Source organism: Elephas maximus, chromosome 3, assembly GCF_024166365.1.
Source record: "Elephas maximus indicus isolate mEleMax1 chromosome 3, mEleMax1 primary haplotype, whole genome shotgun sequence".
Lineage (NCBI taxonomy): Eukaryota > Metazoa > Chordata > Mammalia > Proboscidea > Elephantidae > Elephas > Elephas maximus.
Genome location: NC_064821.1, coordinates 30193520 through 30216006, shown reverse-complemented (window position 1 = coordinate 30216006; position 22487 = coordinate 30193520). Strand labels below are relative to the sequence as shown.

The window sequence follows — 22487 nt, the reverse complement described above, 5'->3', positions numbered from 1 at the left end:
TGCTTTTCTCAGAGACATTCAGGGGATGTCTCACCCCCCTGCCTTATTCAGAGCATGACCCTCTGCTCCAACCTGATACCGGAACCTACACCAGACAACCCTCCCCCGCTAAGACTGCAGGACAGACCTATACCACATACTTCACGACCAGCTACCTGGACACCTGAGCTGAATCCACACAAGAAAAGTGAATGGAATCTTAAGTTCATATACCTGCTAACGGCTCTAGCCATCTGGTGAAAGGACGTCAGAGCTCCAAAGGTGAAAATGATCGAGTTGGCTCACTCAAGCAACGCATTTGGGCATATCAAAACAAAACAAAGCAAGAAGCTGGAATATAGTAAGCAAACGTAAAATATACTAATACAATAACTTATAGATGGCTCAAAGACAACAGTCAATATCAAACCACATAAAGAAACAGACCATGATTGCTTCAACAAGCTCTCAAAACAAGGAATCAAGGGATGTTCTGGATGAAAGTGCCTTCCTGGAATTACCAGACACACAATACAAAAGATTAATATACAGAACTCTTCAAAGACATCAGGAACGAGATCAAGCAATATGCAGAACAAGCCAAGGAACACACAGATAAAGCAGCTGAAGGAATTAAAAACGTTCTTCCAGAACATAATTAAAAATTTAATAAGCTGCAATAATCCATACAGAGACAGGAATCAGAAATTGAGAAGAGTAACAAAATTACACAAGTAGACAACTCCACAGAAAGGCAGGGGAGCAATACTGAGCAAGTTGAAGGCAGAATTGGTGAGACTGAAGATAAAGCACTTGGAACCAATATACCTGAAGATGAATCAGGTAAAAAAGAAGTTTAAAAAAAAAAATCACGTGGGACTCTATGCAGAGAAATAACCTATCAGTGATTGGAGTACCAGAACAGGGAGGGATAACAGAAAATACAGAGAGAACTGCTGAAGATTTGTTGGCAGAAAACTTCCCTGATATCGTGAAAGATAAGAAGATACCTATCCAAGATGCTCATCGAAATCCACATCAGGTAGATTTTAAAAGAAAGTCACCAAGACATATTATAATCAAACGTGCCAAAACCAAATTTAAAGAGAGAACTTTAAGAACAGTGAGGGATAAATAAAAAGTCACCTAGAAAGGACAGTCATTAACAATAAGCTTGGACTACTCAGCAGAAACCATGCAGGCAAGAAGGCAATAGGATAACTTATATAAAGCATTAAAGGAAAAAAACTGCCAGCCACGAATCATATATCCAGCAAAACTGCCTCTCAAATATGAAGGTGAAATTAGGACATTTCCAGATAAACGGAACTTTTGGGAATACGTAAAAACCAAACCAAAACTAAAAGAAATACTAAAGTGAGTTCTTTGGTTAGAAAATCAATAATACCACCTATCAACCCAAGACTAGAACACTGAACAGAGAAATTAGATGTTAACCCAGATAGGGAAATCACAAAAATAAATCAAGATAAAAAAACACGCAAAAAGGCAAACAGTGATGTTATCCTGTAAAAGAAGACAACGTTGAAATAATAAAAAGGGACTAAGAAATGTAGTCATAGATCCTTCATACGGAGAGCAAGAGTAGGTGACATAAAGAAATAAAAGTTAAGTTTAAGCTTAGAAAACCAGGGGTAAATAATAAGGTAAACCTCAAAGGAGACTAACTATCCTACTCATCAAAATGAAATACAAGAAAAAAAGAGAGACTCAGCAGAAACAAAATCAACAACAACAAATAACAGGTAAAGACAATATATAAACATAAACTGCTCAGCCCAAAAAATTAAGTGGGAAAAAGAAACTGCCGCAGGGCCAAGATGGCTGACTAGGTAGAAGCTACCTTGGATCCCTCTTGCAACAAAGACTTGGAAAAACAAGTGAATCGATCACATACATGACAATCTATGAACCCTGACCATCAAACACAGATCTAAAGAGTTGACCTGAGTGACAGAGACTGAGAAAGAACAACCACGGGGAAGCAGCGACTGTTTTCGGAGCCTGGAGCCAGCGTCCCAGTCAGGAAACCCTGGCGCCGGGCTTTGCACTGGACGCAGGGGAGCTGATGACGGCAAAAACACGGGACGCAGCCCTGGTCCCCTGAACTGACCTCAGGGAAAGCCCAGCCAGTGCACGCAGGCAACACGGCGACGTGGCTGACAGAAGGAGATGTCACCGGGAGGCAGCAACTGGTTTTGGAGCCGGGAGTGCGGCGTCCCAGCCGCGGAACCTTGGCACTAGGCTTTGGACTGGGAGCGGAGGAACTAACCGTGGATTCTGAGACAGCGCAAGCACGAGATGCGGGCCTGACCCTTGGGGGCAATCTCTACCCAGCCAGTGCATACAGTCGACGCCCCCCTCGGGAATCTCAGATAAAACAGTCATCCCAAGCAAGATAAGTAACTTTGTCTCTAACCTGGGGTGCTACTCTCTCCTATTTATCTGAACCCTCCCCTCCCATTCCCAGGTGGCTTCATTAACATTGGAATTTCCTGAGCCAGACGGTGAAGTGCTCTGCGGTTTTTCTTTCTTTTTGGTCTTTTCCTAACCCATTCTCCTGGCCTGAGAGAAGCAGCTACAAAAAACCCAGGGACCAAAAATCCTTCCCTAACTGGACTAAAAACACAGAACCAGCTCCAGCAAAGCATATGTGATCCACAGTCTTGTGCTTTCATCCCTACAGGGAATAAGGTGGCTATTATAATGCAAAGGCATTTCTGATAGGGATCTGACTGTAATTGTTTTAGCAGGTTACTGGAAAGACAAGTTTCCCAGGTCTGATATCTCTGCATATTCAACAGAGCCCTCACTGACCCACAACAGGGAACTGAGGGCTGAAGCTCCCGCCAGACCACCTAGCCTCCTGTCTTAGGGGTCTAAGGAGGGTGACGCCTACCAATCTGTAGAGGTACTTGCATTGGGGGCCTAAGGTACAGCTGCAGAACCCACCCACCAAGGTGCTTTAGGAATAGAGACACACCTACCTCACTGACACTTGGGGGAAGCCTGTCAGCATCCTGACCCCCTGGAGTGTGAACCCCTCCTGCTATTAGAATCTGATGCACACAACTATCACCACTACTTCTCTAGGTGGATGGGTGGCAGTCTGCACCACACACTTGATGACCCAAAATCAGATTCTACTCAAGAACAGTGAATGGACTCAGGCTTATATATCTGGTAATAGCCCAAACCAGCTGGTAATAGGACATAAGTGAGTCAAGGGCTACGACAATCAAGACAGCACAATCTAGTAGCCCATCTACGTATATTGAAAGAAAACAAAACAAGATAAGACTCAGCAAATATAGAATACATCACTACAATATCTTAGTGATGGCTAGAAGATAGCAGTTGATATCAAACCACATAAAGAAGCAGGCCATAATTGCTTCTACAACTCCCCAAACTAACGAATCAAAACCTTTCCCAAATGAAGATACAGTCCTGGAATTCCCAGATACAGAATATAAAAAACTAATTTACAGACTGCTTCAAGACATCAGGGATGACCTCAGAAATCAAATAAGGCAATCTACAGAAAAAGCCAAGGAACACACTGATAAAGCAGTTGAAGAGCTCAAAAAGATTATTCAAGAACATAGTGGAAAAATTAATAAGTTGCAAGAATCCATAGACAGACAGCATTCAGAAATCCAAAAGATAAACAATAAAATTACAAAATTAGACAATGCAATAGGAAGTCAGAGGAGCATACTCGAGCAACTGGAATGCAGAGTGGGAGATCCGGACGACCAGGGAATTGACACCAATATAGCTGAAAAAAAAATCAGAAAAAAGAATTAAAAAAAATGAAGAAACCCTAAGAATCATGTGGGACTCTATCAAGAAGAATAACTTGCGTGTGACTGGAGTCCCAGAACAGGGAGGGATATCAGAAAACATAGAGAGAATAGCTGAAGATCTGTTGGCAGAAAACTTCCCTGACATCATGAAAGACGAAAGGATATCTATCCAAGATGCTCATCGAAACCCATTTAAGATTGATCCAAAAAGAAAATCACCAAGACATATTATCATCAAACTTGCCAAAACAAAAGATAAAGAGAAAATTTTAAAAGCAGCCAGGGACAAAAGAAAGGTCTCCTGCAAAGGAGAATCAATAATAAGCTCAGACTACTGAGCAGAAACCATGCAGGCAAGAAGGCAATGGGATGACATACATAGAACACTGAAGGAGAAAAACTGCCAGCCAAGGATCATATATCCAGCAAAACTCTCTCTGAAATATGAAGGCGAAATTAAGACATTTACAGATAAACACAAGCTTAGAAAACTTGCAAAAACCAAACAAAAGCTACCAGAAATACTAAAGGAAATTGTTTGGTCAGAAAACCAATAATATAAGATACAAGCACAACACAAGGTCACAGAACAGAGCATCCTGATATCAACTCAAATAGGGAAATTACAAAAACAAATTAAGATTAATTAAAAAAAAAAAATGCTCAAAACAGGGAATCATTGAAGTCAATATGTAAAAGATCACAATAATCAAAAAGAGGGACTAAATACAGGTGGCACAGACCTGCCATATGGAGAGGGATACAAGGAGATATAGGACACTACAAGTTAAGTTTTTACTTAGAAAAATAGGGGTAAATATTAAGGTAACCACAAAGGTAAAACAACTCCATAACTCAAAATAAAAACCAAGAAAAACATAACGACTCAGCAAACATAAAGTCAAATACTATGAAAATGAGGAACACACAATTTACGAAGAAAAAGTCTCAGCACAAAAAAAATAAGTGGAAAAATGAAATTGTCAACAACACATAAAAAGGCATCAAAATGACAGCACTAAACACATACTTATCTATAATTACGCTAAATGTAAATGGAGTAAACGCACCAATAAAGAGACAGAGAGTCTCAGACTGGATAAAGAAACACGATCCGTCTATATGCTGCCTACAAGAGACACACCTTAGACTTAGAGACACAAACTAAAACTCAAAGGATGGAAAAAAATATATCAAGCAAACAATAAGCAAAAAAGAGCAGGAGTAGAAATAGTAATTTCTGACAAAATAGACTTTAAAGTTAAATCCACCACAAAGGATAAAGAAGGACACTACATAATGATAAAAGGGACAATTGACCAGGAAGATATAACCATAGTAAATATTTATGCACCCAATGACAGGGCTGCAAGATACATAAAACAATCTTTAACAGAACTGAAAAGTGAGATAGACACCTCCACAATTATAGTAGGAGACTTCAACACGCCACTTTCGGAGAAGGACAGGACTTCTAGTAAGAAGCGCAACAGAGACACGGAAGACCTAATTGCTACAATCAATCAACTTGACCTCATTGACTTATACAGAACTCTCCACCCAACTGCTGCAAAGTATACTCTTTTTTCTAGCGCACATAGAACATTCTCTAGAATAGATCACATATTAGGTCATAAAACAAACCTTTGCAGAATCCAAAACATCGAAATATTACAAAGCATCTTCTCAGATCACAAGGCCATAAAAGTGGAAATCAATAACAGAAAAACCAGGGAAAAGAAATCAAATACTTGGAAACTGAACAATACCCTCCTGAAAAAAGACTGGGTTATAGGAGATATTAAGGAGGGAATAAAGAAATTCATAGAATGTAACGAGAATGAAAATACTTCCTATCAAAACCTCTGGGACACAGCAAAAGCAGTGCTCAGAGGTCAATTTATATCGATAAATGCACACATACAAAAAGAAGAAAGAGCCAAAATCAGAGAACTGTCCCTACAACTTGAACAAATAGAAAGTGAGCAACAAAAGAATCCATCAGGCACCAGAAGAAAACAAATAATAAAAATTAGAGCTGAACTAAATGAATTAGAGAACAGAAAAACAATTGAAAGAATTAACAAAGTCAAAGCTGCTTCTTTGAAAAAATTAACAAAATTGACAAACCATTGGCCAGACTGACTAAAGAAATACAGGAAAGGAAACAAATAACCCAAATAAGAAATGAGATGGGCCACATCACAACAGACCCAACTGAAATTAAAACAATCTTATCAGATTATTATGAAAAATTGTACTCTAACAAATTTGCAAACCTAGAAGAAATGGACGAATTCCTAGAAAAACACTACCTACCTAAACTACCACAATCAGAAGCAGAACAACTAAACAGACCTATAACAAAAAAAGAGACTGAAACGGTAATCAAAAAACTACCCCCCCCCCCAAAAAAAAGCCCTGGCCCGGACGGCTTTACTGCAAAGTTCTACCAAACTTTCAGAGAAGAGTTAATACCACTACTACTAAAGGTATTTCAAAGCATAGAAAATGACAGAATACTGCCTAACTCATTCTATGAAGCCACCATATCCCTGATACCAAAACCAGGTAAAAAAAAAAAAAAAAAAGACATCACAAAAAAAGAAAATTACAGACCTATATCCCTCATGAACATAGATGCAAAAATCCTCAACAAAATTCTAGCCAATAGAATTCAACAACATATCAAAAAAATAATCCACCACAACCAAGTGGGATTTATACCAGGTACGCAAGGCTGGTTTAATATTAGAAAAACCATTCATGTAATCTACCATATAAATAAAACAAAAGACAAAAACCACATGATCTTATCAATTGATGCAGAAAAGGCATTTGACAAAGTCCAACACCCATTCATGATTAAAAACTCTCACCAAAATAGGAGTTGAAGGAAAATTCCTCAACATAATAAAGGGCATCTATACGAAGCCAACAGCCAACATCACTCTAAATGGAGAGAGCCTGAAAGCATTTCCCTTGAGAACCGGAACCAGACAAGGATGCTCTTTATCACCACTCGTATTCAACATTGTGCTGGAGGTCCCAGCCAGAGCAATTAGGCTAGATAAAGAAAGAAAGGGCATCCAGATTGGTAAGACAGAAGTAAAAATATCTCTATTTGCAGATGACATGATCTCATACACAGAAAACCCTAAGGAATCCTCCAGAGAGCTACAGAAACTAATAGAAGAGTTTGGCAGAGTCTCAGGTTATAAGATAAACATACAAAAATCACCTGGATTCCTCTACATCAACAAAAAGAACATCGAGGAGGAAATCACCAACTGAATACCATTCACAGTAGCCCCCAGGAAGATAAAATACTTAGGAATAAATCTTACCAAAGATATAAAAGACCTATATAAAGGAAACTACAAAGTACTACTACAAGAAACTAAAAAGGACCCACATAAGTGGAAAAACATACCTTGCTCGTGGACAGAAAGACTTAACATAGTAAAAATGTCTACTCTACCAAAAGCCATCTATACATACAATGCACTTCCGATCCAAATTCCAATGACATTTTTTAAGGTGATGGAGAAACAAATCACCAACTTCATATGGAAGGGAAAGAAGCCTCAGATAAGTAAAGCATTACTGAAAAAGAAGGAGAAAGTGGGAGGCCTCACTCTACCTGATTTCAGAACCTATTATACAGCCACAGTAGTCAAAACAGCCTGGTACTGGTACAACAACAGGCACATAGACCAATGGAACAGAATTGAGAATCCAGATATAAATCCATCCACATATGAGCAGCTGATATTTGACAAAGGCCCAGTGTCAGTTAACTGGGGAAAAGATAGTCTTTTTAACAAATGGTGCTAGCATAATTGGATATCCATTTGCAGAAAAATGAAACAGGACCCATATCTCACACCACGCACAAAAACTAACTCCAAGTGGATCAAAGACCTAAACATAAAGACTAAAACGATAAAGATCATGGAAGAAAAAATAGGGACAACGTTAGGAGCCCTAATACAAGGTATAAACAGAATACAAAGCATTACCAAAAATGACGAAGAGAAACCAGAAAACTGGGAGCTCCTAAAAATCAAACACGTATACTCATCTAAAGAGTTCACCCAAAGAATAAAAAGATCACCTACAGATTGGGAAAAAATTTTCAGCTATGACATCTCCAACCAGTGCCTGATCTCTAAAATCTATATGATTCTGTCAAAACTCAACCACAAAAAGACAAACAACCCAATCAAAAAGTGGGCAAAGGATATGAACACACACTTCACTAAAGATATACAGGCAGCTAACAGATACATGAGAAAATGCTCTCAATCATTAGCCATTAGAGAAATGCAAATTAAAACTACGATGAAATTCCATCTCACTCCAACAAGGCTGGCATTAATCCAAAAAACACAAAATAATAAATGCTGGAGAGGCTGCGGAGAGATTGGAACTCTTATACACTGCTGGTGGGAATGTGAAATGGTACAACCACTTTGGAAATCTATCTGGCGTTTTCTTAAAAAGTTAGAAATAGAACTACCATACAACCCAGAAATCCCACTCCTCGGAATATACCCTAGAGAAATAAGAGCCTTCACACGAACAGATGTATACGCACCCATGTTTATTGCAGTTCTGTTTACAATAGCAAAAAGCTGGAAGCAACCAAGGTGTCCATCAACGGAGGAATGGTTAAATAAACGGTGGTATATTCACACGATGGAATACTATGCATCCATAAAGAACAGTGATGAATCTGTGAAACCTTTCATAACATGGAGGAACCCAGAAGGCATTATGCTGAGTGAAATTAGTCAGAGGCAAAAGGACAAATATTGTATAAGACCACTATTATAAGATCTTGAGAAACTGTATAAACTGAGAAGAACACATACTTTTGTGGTTACGGGGGGGGGGAGGGAGGGAGGGTGGGAGAGGGTTATTTACGGATTAGTTAGTGGATAAGAACTACTTAAGGTGAAGGGAAGGACAATACTCAATACAGGGAAGGTCAGCTCAACTGGACTGGACCAAAAGCAAAGAAGTTTCCGGGATAAACTGAATACTTCAAAGCTCAGCGGGGCAAGAGTGGGGGTTTGAGGACTATGGCTTAAGGGGACTTCTAAGTCAATTGGCATAATAAACTCTATTATGAAAACATTCTGCATCCCACCTTGAAATGTGGCGTCTGGGGTCTTAAACGCTAACAAGTGGCCATCTAAGATGCATCAATTGGTCTCAACCCACCTGGATCAAAGGAGAAATGAAGAACACCAAGGTCACATGATAACTATGAGCCCAAGAGACAGAAAGGGCCACATGAACCAGAGACCTACATCATCCTGAGACCAGAAGAACTAGATGGCGCCCGGCTACAACCGATGACTGCCCTGACAGGGAGCACAACACAGAACCCCTGAGGGAGCAGGAGAACAGTGGGATGCAGACCCCAAATTCTCATAAAAAGACCAAACTTAATGATTTGACTGAGACTAGAGGAATCCCAGCGGTCATGGTCCCCAAACCTTCTGTTGGCCCAGGACAGGAACCATTCCGAAGACAACTCATCAGACATGGAAGGGACTGGACACTGGGTAGGAGAGAGATGCTGATGAAGAGTGAGCTCCTTGTATCAGGTGGACACTTGACACTGTGTTGGCATCTCCTGTCTGGAGGGGAGATAGGAGGGTGGAGAGGGTTGGAGACTGGCAAAACTGTCATGAAAGAGAGACTGGAAGGGCTGACTCATTAGGGGGAGAGTAAGTGGGAGTGTGGAGTAAGGTGTATATAAGCTTATATGTGACAGACTGACTTGATTTGTAAACGTTCACTTAAAGCTCAATAAAAATTATAAAAAAAATTTAAAAAAGAAACTGTCAACAACACAGAGCAAAAAAGACATCACAGTGACAGCACTAAACTCATATCTGCCCATAATTACGCTAAATGGAAATGGACTAAATTTACCAATAAAGAGACAGAGAGTGGCAGAATGGATTAAAAAACATGATCCGTCCATATACTGCCTAGAAGAGACATGCATTAGACTTAGAGACACAAACTAAAGCTCAAAGGATGGAACAAAATATATCAAGCAAACAACAATCAAAAAAGAGCAGAATTGGCAATATTAATTTCTGACAAAGTAGACTTTAAAGTTAAATCCACCAACAATGATAAAGAATGGCACTGTATAATGCTTAAAGGGACAATATACCAGGATGATATAACCATATTAAATATTTATGCACCCAATGATAGGGCTACAAGATACATAAAACAAACCCTATCAGCGTTGAAAAGTGAGATAGCACCACAATTATAGTAGGAGACTTCAACACCCCATTTACGGTGAAGGACGAAACATCCAAAAAGAAGCTCAATAAAGACACAGAAGATCTAAATGCCACAATCAACCACCCTGACCTCATAAACATATACATGCACTACACCCAACAGCAGCCATGTATACTTTCTTTTCTAGTGCACATGGAACATTCCCTAGAATAGACTATATATTAGGTCAAAAAGCAAGCCTTAGCAGAATCCAAAACACTGAAATATTAGAAAGCATCTTCTCTGACCATAAGGCCATAAAAATAGCAGAAAAACATGCAAAAGAAATGAAACACTTGGAAACTGAACAATGCCCTACTCAAAAAAGACTGGGTTATAGAAGCCATTAAGGAGGGAATACAGAAATTCATAAAATCCAATGAGAATGAAAACACTTCCTATCAGAACCTCTGGGACACAGTGAGAGCAGTGCTCAGTGGTCAATTTATATCCGTAAACGTACAAAAAGAAGGGCCAAAATCAAAGAATCATCCCTACAACTCGAATAGAAAGAGAGCAACCACAGAAACCCTCAGGCACTAAGTATAAGAAAGCAAATAATAAAAATTAGAACAGAACTAAATAAAATGGAAAACAGAAAAACAACAGAAAGAGTTAACAAGACCAAAAGCTGGTTCTTCGAGAGAATTAACAAAATTGATAAACCATTGGCGAAAATGACAAAACAAAAACAGGAGAGGAAGGAAATAACCTGAATAAGAAATGAGATGGGTGACATTACAACAGATCCAACTGAAATTGAAAGAATCATATCAGATCACTATGAAAAATTGTACTCTAACAAATTTGAAAATCTAGAAGAAATGGATGCATCCCTGAAAACACACTACCTACCTAAATTAACACAAACAGAGGTAGAATAACTAAATAGACCCATAACAAAAGAAGAGATTGAAAAGGTAATCAAAAAACCCTAAACAAATAAAAGCCCTGGCCTGGACAGCTTCACTGGAGAGTTCTACCAAACTTTCAGAGAAAAGTGAACATCACTGATACTAAAGGTATTTCAGAACATAGAAAAGGATGGAATATAAAAAAAAAAAAAAATTTTTTTTTTTTACATTCTATGAAGCCAGCATATCCCTGACACCAAAAAGACACCACAAAAAAAGAAAATTACAGACCTATATCCCTCATGAATTTAGATGCAAAAATCCTCAACAAAATTTCAGCCAACAGAATTCAACAACATACCAAAAAGATAATTCACCACGACCAAGTGAGATTCGTAACAGGTATACAGAGATGGTTCAACATTAGAAAAACAATGTAATCCAATATATAAATAAAGCAAAAGACAAGAACCACATGATTTTATCAATTGATGCAGAAAAGACATTTGACAAAGTTCAACACCAATTCACGATAAAAACTCCCAGGAAAACAGGAATAGAAGGAAAATTCCTCAACTAAATAAAGGGCATTTATACAAAGCCAACAACCAACATCGTCCTAAATAAAGAGAGTCTGAAAACAGTCCCCTTGAGATCAGGAACCAGACAAGGATGCCCTGTTATCACCACTCTTTTTCAACACTGTGCTGGAAGTCCTAGCCGGAGCAATTAGGCTAGATAAAGAAATAAAGGGCATCCAGATTGGCGAGAAGTAAAAGTATCTCTATTTGCAGATGAAGTGATCTTATACATACAAAACCCCTAAGACAGCTACTGAAACTAATAGAAGAGTTCAGCACAGTATCGGGATACAAAATAAACATACAAAAATCACTTGGATTCCTCTACACCAACAAAAAGAACATTGACAAGGAAATCACCAAATCAATGCCATTTACAGTAGCCCCCAAGAAGATAAAATACTTAGGAATAAATCTTACCAGAGATGTAAAAGACTTATACAAAGAAAACTACAGTACACTTCTGCAAGAAACCAAAAGAGACTTACCTAAGTGGAAGAACATACCTTGCTCGTGGATAGGAAGACTTAACATAGTAAAAATGCCTTCTGGTCTGAGAGGCTGGAGAAACCCTGCGAGTATGGCCCCAGACATCCTTTTAGCTCAGTAATGAGGCCAATCCTGAGGTTCATCCTTCAGCCAAGGACTGAACAGGCCCATGGAACAAAACAAGACTAAAGGGGCGCACTAGCCCTGGGGCAGGGACTGGAAGGCAGGAGGGAAAAGGAAAGCTGGTAATAGGGAACCCAGGGTTGAGAAGGGAGTGTTGACATGTGGGGTTGTTAACCAATGTCACAGAACAATGTGTGTACTAACTGTTTGATGAGAAACTAGTTTGTTCTGTAACACCTCATCTAAAGTCCAATAAAAATTAAAAAAGTAAAAATAAAAAACCATTGCCAATGAGCTGATTCCAACTCATAGTGACCCAACACGGCAGAGTAGAACTGCCCCGTAGGGTTTCCAAGGCTAAGCCAAGCACTTAACTACTGTGCCACCAGGGCCCAATAAATTCAGTGATTATAGCTTATAGATAAGTAAAATGTCATTGGTATTTGGATCAGGATTGCACTGCATTTGTAAATCGCTTTCTGTAGAATTGTTTGCACAGTGTTGAGCCTGCCTATCCATGAGCATGGTATGTTTTTCCATTTGTATAGCTCTCTTTTGGTTTCTTGCAGTAATGTTTTGTAGTATTCTTTGTATAGATCTTTTACATCCCTGGTTAGATTTGTTCCCAAGTATTTAATTTTCTTAGGGACTATTATAAATGGTATTCTTTTCCTGATTTCCTTTTCATCGTTCTCTTTATTGGTGTAGAGGAATCTAATCTGACTTTTGTATGTTAATCTTGTATCCTGCTGCTCTGCTGAATCTTTCTATTAGTTCCAGTAGTTTTCTCGCGGAGTCTTTTGGGTTTTCTATGTAAAGTATCATATCATCTGGAAACAGGAAGAGTTTAACTTCTTCATTGCCAATTTGGATGACTTTTATTTCCGTATCTTGCCTTACTGCTCTAGGTAGGACTTCCAACGCAATGTTAAGTAGGAGTGGGGATAAAGGGCATCCTTGTCTTGTTCCTGTTCTCAAGAGGAATGTTTTCAGCCCCTCTCCATTAAGAATGATATTGGCTGTTGGTTTTGCGTAGATGCCCTTTATTATGTGGAGAAATTTTCCTTCTATATGTATTTTATTAAGAGATTTTTATTTAATTTTTATTGTGCTTTAGTGAAAGTTTGCAAATCAAGTCAGACTCTCATACAAAAATTCATAAACGCCTTGCTATATACTCCTAATTGCTCTCCCCCTAATGAGACAGCACACTCCTTCTCTCCACTCTCTGTTTTCCTGTCCATTCAGTTTATTCAGGAAACTGCTTTTGGTTTAGTCCAGTTGTGCTGACCTCTCCTGTATTGTGTATTGTCTTTCCCTTCACCTAAAATAGTTCTTATCTACTATCTAATAGTGAAAACCCCTCTCCCTCCTTCCCTTCCTCCCTCCCTCACCCCTCTCGTAACCAACAAAGAATATTTTCTTTCCTAACTATTTCTCGAGTTCTTATGACAGTGCTCTTGTACAATATTTGTCTTTTTGCAACTGGCTAATTTCACTCAGCATAATACCTTCCAGATTCCTCCAGGTTATGAAATGTTCCATGGATTCATCATTGTTCTTTATCAATGTGTAATACTGCATTGTTTGAATATATAATTTATTTACCCATTCGTCCGTTGGTGAGCACTTTGGTTACTTCCGTCTTTTTGTTATTGTAAACAGTGCTGCAGTGAACAGCAAGAAGGAATCAGAAATAATTATAAGGTACTTGCCCTACCTGTAAAGTGGTATAGTGTAATTTCAAAATGGATTTGGAGTAGTTATAAATGTACAATGTATGCTCTAGGATAACCACAAAACTGTCCATTATAAATAAGGGTAAAACTAAAACATACTCAGATAAACAAAAGCTGGGCGAGTTGGGCACCATTAGACAAAACTTGCCTAACAAGAAATGCAAAGGTAGTCTCTCAGGCTGAAATGAAAGAACGTTAGATAGTAATGAAAACTACATAAAGATCTCTAGTAAAGGCAATCATATGTGCAAATGCAAAAGCCAGTACTATATTTTGGGTTTGCACCTCTACTTTTTATGTCATACATGCTTTAAGTGGCAAATGCAGAAAAATATCTGTAAATTTATGTCACTGGGGACACAACAGACAAAGATGTAATTTGTGAGAACAAAATCTAAGGCAAAGAGATACAGCTATATAGAACCAATGTGGAAATTAAACAATAAATACTAAATAACCAATGGGTGATAGAAGAAATCACAGTGGAAACTAGAAAACACATAAAAGGTAAATAAAGGCAGAATTTTCCAAGACTTATGGTATGGGACAATGGCAGTTGTTTAGAAGGAAATTTATAGCAGTAAATGTCTACATTACAAAAGAGAAATATCAATATTAAACCTCAAAGAACGAGAAAAAGAAGAGTAAACTAAGCCCATAGATATCAGAAAGACAGAAGTAAAAAAGACTACAATGTAGATAAAGAACGGAACAGAGGCACAGTTGAGAGAAATCAATGACACAAGTATTTTATTTTTTGAAAAGGTCAATAAAATTGAGAAACCTTTAACTAGACTGACCAAAGAACTAAATAACTAAAATCAGAAATGAATGTGGAGACATTACTATCATACAGAAGTAAAAAGAAGTACAAGAGAAAATTATGAATGACTGTACACCAAGCGAAAATATATATGAAATGGTAAATTCCTAAAAACACACAGATTACCTAGACTGACTCAAGAAGGAATAGAAAATTTCAACAGAACTATAATGAGAGACTAAACAGTAATCAACATCATCGCAACAACAACAAAATACCAGGCATGGATGGCTTTACTTCTGAATTCTACCAAACATTTCAAGAAGAATTCGTATCAATCCTTCTGAAACTCCTCCAAAAACAGAAAAGAAGGGAGCACTTCCTAACTCATTCTTTGAGGTAAGCAGTACTTTGATACCAAAGCCAGATACAGACATGAACAGGAAAAAAAAGAAAATGACAGACAAATGCCCCCCACGAATACAGATACAAAAATAAGTCAACAAAATACCAGGAAACCAAACCCAAGAGTATATTAAAGGAATTATGCACCATGACCAATGGGGGTTTATCCCAGAATGTAAAAATGGTTAAACATTAGAAAATCAAAGTAATAAACCATATCAATAATGTTAAGAAAAAAAAAGCCACGATTATCTCAATGGATGAAAAAAAATATTGCACAAAATTCAACACTCTTTGACGATAAAAAAAACTCAACACACTAGAAATCAAAGAGTAATTTGTTAATATAATAAGCCCATAATACCCCCCCCAAAAAAACCCAGTGCTGTCGAGTCATAATAGTTATAATAGACACTCATAAAAAAAAACACAGCTAACATCATATTCAATGGTGAAAGTACCAAAGCTTCCCTAAAATCAAGAACAAAGCTGGGATGCCTGTTTTCATCACTGCTATTCAACACTGTACTAGATGTCACAGCCAGAGAAATTAGGCAGGAAAAACAAATTAAAGGTGTTCAAATCTGAAAGGAAATAAATTCTATCTCTATTTGCAGGTGATACCCTACAGATAGAAAATCCAAAAAAATTCACAAGAAAGCTACTAGATCTAAAAAGGATTTTAGCAAACTTGCAGGGTACAATAGTAACATATATACACCATGAATCAACAATCTGAAAAGAAAATTAACAAAAGAATCCCAGTTACAATGATATCTAAAAGAATAAAAAACCTATGAATAAATTTCATTGAGAAGGTGAAAGACTTGTACACTGAAAACTATAAAACATTGTAGACAAAAACTAATAAAGACCTAAATAAACTGAACACACTCCATCTTCATAGACTGGAAGACAACATTGTTAAGATGTCAGTACTACAGTGTATAGATTAAACACAATCCCCATCAAAACGCCAATGGCCTTTTTTTGCAATGACAACAACAAAAAAAGGCCTACATAATCCCCAAATTCATATCGGATTGCAAATGGTCTCAAATAGACAAAACAATCCTGAAAAAGAAAAACAAAGTAGGAAAACTCACATTTCTTGACTTCAAAACTTAGAAAGCTGCACTAATCAAAGTACTGTCAAAATGGTATAAAGACAGACACATAAACCAATGCAACAGAACTGACAGTCCATAAATAAACCCAATCTACGATCAACAGAATTTGAAAAGGAGTATCAACATCATTCGATGGGTAAAGAATAGTCTCCTCAACAAAGGTACTAGGACAACTGGATTACCACATGCAGAAGAATGAACTTGGGACCCTACCTCACACAACATGGAAATAAAACAAAACCAGTTGCAGTCAACTCAATTCCAACTCATGGTGATCTCAAGTGTGCCAGAGTAGAACTACGCTCCACAGGGTTTTCAATGGCTGTGATCTTTCAGAAGTGAATTGTCAGGACTTTCTTCCAAGGCACTTCTCGGTGGATTCAAATTGTCAATCTTTTGATTAATAGCCCAGCACTTAAAACGGTTTGTGCCACCCAGGGACTCCACCATATACAAACATTACCTCAAAATGGATCAATGATTTAAATATAAGAACTAAAACCAGAAAACTTATAGACGGAATCATATGGGTAAATCTTCATGACCTCAAATTTCACAGTGGATTCTTAGCTATGACACCAAAAGGACAAGAAACCAAATAAAAATGGAAAATTGCGCTTCATCAAAATTAAAATTTTTCGCACCAAAGTACACTGTCAAGGAAGTGAAAAGACAGTATCCAGAAAGGGAGGAAATACTTGCCAAGTTATATATCTGAAGAGGGTTTCATAACCAGGGTTCATAAAGAATTAGTACAACTCAACAAGAAGATGAACAACCCACTTTTAAAAAGGGGAAAATAGTTTAAATAAACATTTTCCGAGAGAAGATGCATGAATGCCCAAAAAGCACATGAAAAGATGTTCAACATCACTAATAATCACGGAAATAAAAGTCAAAAGCACAATAAGATACCACTTTGTACCCATTACCAAAAAAAAAAAAAAAAAAGTTGCCATCTCATAGCAACACTTAAGACAGAGTAGAACTGTCCCACAGGGTTTTCAAGGAGATGCTGATGGATACAAATTGCTGATTTTTTGGTCAGCAGCTGTAGCTCTTAACATTACAATGGCCATTATAAAAAAAAAGAAGGTGACAAGTACTACTGATAATGAGGAGGAACTAGAACACTCATTCACTGCTAGTGGGTATATAATCTGGTGCATGTACTGTGGAAAACAATTTGGAGTTCTTCGAGCCCTGGGGGCACAGTGGTTAATGGCTTGGCTACGAATCAAAAGGTCAACAGTTTAAATTCACCAGGCACTCCTTGGAAATCCTATGGGCCAATTCTACTCCATCCTTTAGCGTCTCTATGATTCAGAATCAACTAGATGGCAATGAGTTTTTTTCAAAAAGTTAAAAACAGGATAACATAAGGATATGAAGGGGAGTCCCTGGGTGCCACAAACAATTAAGTGCTTGGCAACTAACCAAGAGGTTAATGGTTCAAATTCACCTAGAAGAGCCTCAGAACAAAGTATTGGCAATCTACTTCAGGAAGGTAAAGGTAAAAGCGTGGTTCTACTCTGAACGCACATGGGGTCACCATGACCCAGAATCCACTCGACGGCAACTGGTTTAACAGATTAGGGATGTGAAAGAGTCATCCAAGAGGGTATCTGACAAAACATTGCTTAAGGAAGAGGGAACAGGCCAGGTAAGAGTGTGCCCTGTATGTTTTGAGTATACCAAAAGGCCGGCATGACTGGAACAGAGTGAGATACAGGGAGAGGGATAGCAGAAGAAGTTGGAAAGGTGACTGGTATAGACGGATATGTCATATTCTAGGACACTTGTGGCTTTGATTTTTACTTTGAGTAAAATACAGAGCAAGCTCAAGCTTTTGAGCAGAGGAGGAAACTGATCTGACAACTCCTAACAAACATTTGTGTAGGGGCAAATGTTAGGCTATGGTCATAATCATGGAAGAAATGTTAACACTGCAGTGGCAGCAATAAAACTGAGTGTGGACGGGATGGTTCCTAGGTATCACTATTTTTTTTTTTTTAATTTTTGGTGAAAATATACACAGCAAAACATACAGGCATTCAACATGTACAATTCAGTGACGCTGGTGACATGTTTCAGATTGTCACCGTTCACGCTATCTCTGCCCAAATTATTCTACTCCCATTAACTTAGATTCACTGCTCCGGAAACTTCTCATCTATGCTTTAGAGTCACTGTTGTCAATTTAATCTTACATAGACAATTCCGAAAAAGAGAACACTGCTCAAAGTAAACGTTCTTTACTAATTGAGCTAAAGTATTAGTTTAAAGATGACTTCAGGGGCTAGTTCTGGTTCTAAGTCTAAAAATTATCTTGGTGAAACAGACACAGGGGTTCCTCAAGTCTCAATGGGTAAATAAGTCTGGATACATAAAAATTTGAAATTCTGTTCCACATTTACCCACTTCTGAGCAGGATCCATCTATTGAGTACTTATCAAAATGTTCAGGCACCACCCAGTTCTAGTCACATGGAAAAGAAGGCAGTAGTTCCTGGAGGCAATTAGACCTGCAGTCCATTACCTCCTCTGACTCTGCTGCTCTAGGCAAATACAGACCAATTGCTGTACAGCAGATGGCTGCTCACAAGCTTTTAAAACCTCAGGCACTACTCTGTAAACTAAGATGTAGAAAAGAAACTCTAAAAACATTATTAGATCAACTGACCAGACTGTCCCACAAAATTATGACCCTAAACATTTAAACCAAGAAAACTAATTTCATCAAGTGTTTGTTTGTACCCTAGATACTTTTAACGTAGCTACAACAGAAGCTGCCGATGGATTGAAGGTTGGGGTGTGACAGAAAGAACCCAAGATTTTTGCACAAGAAAACTGAAAAGACCAAGTGCCATCAACATACGAGCAGATGCCTTCAAACGGAGATTTTATAGGAAAGGATGTAGAGGTTACTTGGTGCTTGTTGAGACTGAAATGAGGATAAGACATTCAAGTGGGTAAAGATGAACAAAAAAGAAAAGTTTTCTAAGAATTGTTTGTAACGGGGAAAAAAAGAGTCTCTGTGACAGACAAGCAGTCTTATGACAACTGGGTTTCCACATGCAAAAGAATGAAGGAGGAACCCTATGTCATGTCATATAAAAAAATTAATTCTAAATGGATGAACAAGCAAAATGTCATTGTTACGTGCCATCGAGTCGATTCCGACTCACAACGACCCTATGCACAACAGAACGAGACACTGCCTGGTCCTGTGACATTCTTACAACAACTTAAATATAAGAGCTAAAAACATAAAAACACTGTTAATAATAATCACAAAATGGAAACTTCCCAAATACCCTCAAAAAATACAACTGTTAAATTATTACCATATACGGGCAGTCCTGGGTCACGAACATTCAACTTATGGACCATTGACTGGACAACTTATACTTGCCTTTTAATGTTATATAAATTTGCCATCACTTTGAAGTGAACAAACCAACTCCTGTTGTTGTTATATGCCGTGACATTGGTTCCGACTCATAGTGACCCTATGCACAACAGAACGAAACACTGCCCAATCCTGTGCCGTCCTTACAATCATCATGATTGAGCTCATTGTTACAGCCACTGTATGAATCCACCTTGTTGAGGGTCTTCCTCTTTTCCGCTGACCCTGTACTCTGCCAAGCATGATGTTCTTCTCCAGGGACTCATCCCTCCTGAACGACATGTCCAAAGTATGTAAGACGCAGCCTCACCATCCTTGCCTCTAAGGAGCATTCTGGCCACACTTCTTCCAAAACAGATTCATTCGTTCTTCCGGCAGTCCATGGTATATTCAATATTCTTTGCCAACAACACAATTCAAAGGCGTCAACTCTTCTTCGGTCTTCCTAATTCGTTGTCCAGCTTTCACATGCCTGTGATGTGATTGAAAATACCATGGCTTGGGACAGGGGCACCTTAGTCTTCAGGGTGACATCTTTGCTCTTCAACACTTTAAAGAGGTCCTTTGCAGGAGACTTCCCCAATGCAATCCGTCCTTTGATTTCTTGACTGCTGCTTCCATGGCTGTTCATTGTGCATCCAAAGAAAATGAAACCCATGACAACTTCAATCTTTTCTCCGTTTACCACGACGTTGATCATTGGTCCAGTTGTGAGGATTTTTGTTTTCTTTATGTTGAGGTGTAATCTATACTGAAGGCTGTGGTCTTTGATCTTCATTATTAAGTGCTTCAAGTTCTCTTAACTTTCAGGTAGCAAGGTTGTATCATCTGCATAACGCAGGTTGTTAATGAGTCTTCCTCCACTCCAGATGCCCCGTTCTCCTTCATACAATACAGGCTCTCATATTATTTATTCAGCATACAGATTAAATAGTTATGGTGAAAGAATACAACCCTGACACACACCTTTCCTGACTTTAAACCAATCAGTATCCCCTTGTTCTTTCTAAACAGCTATCTGTTGATCTATGTAAAGTTTCCTCATGAGCACAATTAAGTGTTCTGGAATTCCCATTCTTCGCAGTGTTATCCATAGTTTGTTACGATCCACACAGTCAACTGTCTTTGCATAGTCAATAAAACACAGGTAAACATCCTTCTGGTATTCTCTGCTTTCAGCCAGGATCCATCTCACATCAGCAACGATACCCCTGGTTCCACGTCCTCTTCGGAAACCAGTCCGAATTTCTACAACTTCTCTGTTGATATACTACTGCAGCCATTTTTAATGATCTTCAGCAAAATTTTGCTTGCATGTGATATGAACGATATTGTTCTATAATTTCCACATTCGGTTGGATCACCTTTCTTGAGTTATGGATCTCTTCACTCAGTTGGCCAGGAAGGTGTCTTCCATGTTTCTTGGCATAGACGAGTGAGCACCTCCATTGCTGCATCTGTTTGTTGAAACATCTTGATTGATACTCCATCAATTCCTGGAGCCTTGTTTTTCGCCAATGCCTTCAGAGCAGCTTGGACTTCTTCCTTCAGTACCATCGGTTCTTGATCATATGCAGCCTCTTGAAATGGTTGAATATCGACTAATTGTTCTTGGTATAACAACTCTGTGTATTCCTTTCATCTTCTTTTGATGTTTCCTGCGTCATTTAATATTTTCCCCATGGAATCCTTCGCTATTGCAACTCGAGGCTTGAATTTTTTCTTCAGTTCTTTCAGCTTGGGAAATGATGAGCGTGTTCTTCCCTTTTGGTTTTCCATCTCCAGCTCTTTGCACGTCATTATAATATCTTGTCTTCTCGAGAGGCCCTTTGAAATCTTCTGTTCAGTTCTGTTACTTCGTCAATTCTTTCTTTTGCTTTAGCTGCTCAACACTCAAGAGCAAGTTTCAGAGTCTCCTCTGATATCCATCTTGGTCTTTTCTTTCTTTCCTGTCTTTTCAATGACCTCTCACTTTCTTCATGGATGATGTCCTTGATGTCATTCCACAACTCATCTGGTCTGCGGTCACTGGTGTTCAATGTGTCAAATCTATTCTTCATATGGTCTCTATATTCAGACAGGATATACTCAAGGTCATATTTTGGCTCTCGTGGACTTGCTCTGATTTTCTTCAGTTTCAGCGTGAACTTGCATATCAGCAATTGATGGTGTGTTCCACAGTTGGCCCCTGGCCTTGTTCTCACTGATGATATTGAGCTTTTCCACCTCCTTCCACAAAAAAAAACAAAAAAAAAATTTTTTTGTTGTTTTTTTTTGTGCAGATGTAGTCAATTTGATTTCTGCATGTTCCATCTGGCGAGGTCCATGTGTACAGTCACCGTTTATGTTGGTAAAAGAAGGTATTCGCAGTGAAGAAGTAGTTGGTCTTGCAAAATTCTGTCATTCGATCTCCGGCATTGTTTCTATCACCAAGGCCATATTTTCCAACTACTGATCCTTCTTCTTTGATTCCAAGTTTTGCATTCCAATCGTCAGTAATTACTAATGCATTTCAATTGCATGCTCAATCAATTTCAGACTGCAGCAGCTGTTAAGAATCTATTTCTTCACCTTTGGCCCTAGTGGTTGGTGTGTAAGTTTGAGTAACAGTCATATTAACTGGTCTTCCTTGTAGGTGTATGGATATTATCCTATCACTGACAGCGCTGTACTTCAGGACAGATCTTGAATCGTTCTTTTTGACGATGAATGCAACACCATTCCTCTTCGAGTTGTCATTCCCAGCATAGTAGACTATATGACTGTCCGATTCAAAATGGCCAATACCACTCCATTTCAGCTCATTAATGCCTAGGATATTGATGTTTATGCATTCCACTCATAAGAAATTCTTCATCACAATCA

The 22487-nt window shown here is 38.4% G+C and overlaps 1 protein-coding gene across 9 annotated transcripts in view; it reads right to left on the bottom strand.

Moving 5' to 3' along the window:
* LOC126072187 (zinc finger protein 14-like) overlaps positions 1–22487 on the bottom strand; it is a 62543-nt gene that overhangs the window by 22052 nt on the left and 18004 nt on the right. The window lies entirely within an intron of this gene.